Source organism: Capsicum annuum, chromosome 10 (assembly GCF_002878395.1).
Source record: "Capsicum annuum cultivar UCD-10X-F1 chromosome 10, UCD10Xv1.1, whole genome shotgun sequence".
Classification (NCBI taxonomy): domain Eukaryota; kingdom Viridiplantae; phylum Streptophyta; class Magnoliopsida; order Solanales; family Solanaceae; genus Capsicum; species Capsicum annuum.
In genome coordinates this window covers 10,037,070-10,038,791 of record NC_061120.1, presented here as the reverse complement: position 1 = coordinate 10,038,791, position 1,722 = coordinate 10,037,070, and positions in this window count along the sequence as shown.

Genomic DNA, 1,722 nt, shown 5'->3' with positions numbered 1-1,722 from the left:
TGCACCGGTGTTGTCAAAGGCGTGCATAAGCCTCGAAGCAAGATTCAAAATGTGTTGAGCGCTCGCCTCGCTTAATGTGCAGCTTAGGTTCTAATTCCTAATACATACTTTCCCTTGTCAATAAGGCTTTCTAAAGAGACGGACTATTTCACTTTATCAAAAAAAATTAATTTTTTTGTTCATATATTTGTCATTCATGCTTATATTATTAGTCTTGGACTAGACATATATTTATATTTTTTCTCTCTTTATACTTTTTTTCGTTAAATCTCACACTTTATTTGTACTTTGTGCTTAAACACAATAGAACGTGAAACTTTTTTACGCTTATTGCTTTTGATAATACTGTGGTGCACAATATTATCTTAAGACGTTAGAAATCTTTTAGTGTTGATTAAGGGGTATTATCATATTCAATTGGTCACCAAAGATATGAACAATACTGAAAAAATAAATATATAGAACAAATGTGTTCTAAGCTAATAATTTTACTTTCTTATAATATGAAGCTTACTTTTAACATTATTGTATAATTGGTTGTGGTAGCTCAATGGTCAAGGATGATTCATTTTATAGGATGGTCGCGAGTTCGAATCCCCAACAATTTTGATGTTATAAATTTAGCAATAAGCCAAGTATTGAAAATAAAAGCAAAAGTACTGTGTGACTCAAGGATCGATCCCTAGTCGTGTGGAAGGAAGCAATGGCTTCAACCAGCTCACCTAGGTGTACTATAATTCATCTTAGGGTGCACTATTAATTATGTACTGTGTGACTCAAGGATCGATCCCTAGTCGTGTGGATGGAAGCGATGGCTTCAACCAGCTCACCTAGGTGCACTATAATTCATCACCTAGGTGCACTACAATTCATCTTAGGGCGCACTATTAATTATATCACAATTTCTGAAGGTATATACACATATATATACATAATTTTTTTCGACATTAACGGGTGCACGTGCACCCCCACTGACACATATGGGTCGGCCTCTGGTTGGATGTTCGAAGGAAAAGAACTCATTGTTTTGTATCTTTTGTAGCCTTGTTTTGATTAATTATATATACTATGTTTTATTGAACAGTGGTTTATTGAAAATAATATTTTTATCTTCACCAGTGGCGGATTCAGGATTTAAGGATAGTGGGTGCTTAAAAAATTTAAAAACTGAAAAAAATAAAAATTAACCTCAAATGAGGTTTGAACCCGAGGCATCCCTTCTAGTGGAGAACCTTAAGGTCAATCTAAATACCAATGCACCCAACCAACTTTTTGTTCAACAAGTGCTTTTATATATTATATATCTATTTTTATATATTTTTATGTAATTTTAAATTTTTTGTGTCGAATTTAGTGGGTGCCGGAGCACCCCACAAATGAATGTAGGTTCGGTCTTGATCTTCGCGAGATAAGATAAGACTGTGTACTCATCAACTAGATACAGACGCTGAGTGGTTTCTTTCTATCTGTTCTACCCTTGGTGGACAGAATTACCTTAGTACATGTTGTTAGTGAAAGGTGGCAGGTATCACGTGGAATTAGTCGAGATGCCCAAGTTGATCCGAACACTATTGTTATCAAAAGACAAATTAAACTGATTACTCTCTCCGTCTATCTTTATTTTTTCAGTGTAACAGATACAAACACTAGGTGATTTCTTCTCATCTGTTCCAATCCTGGTGGACAGACTTACATGGTACATGCTATTGGTGGGAGGTGTCA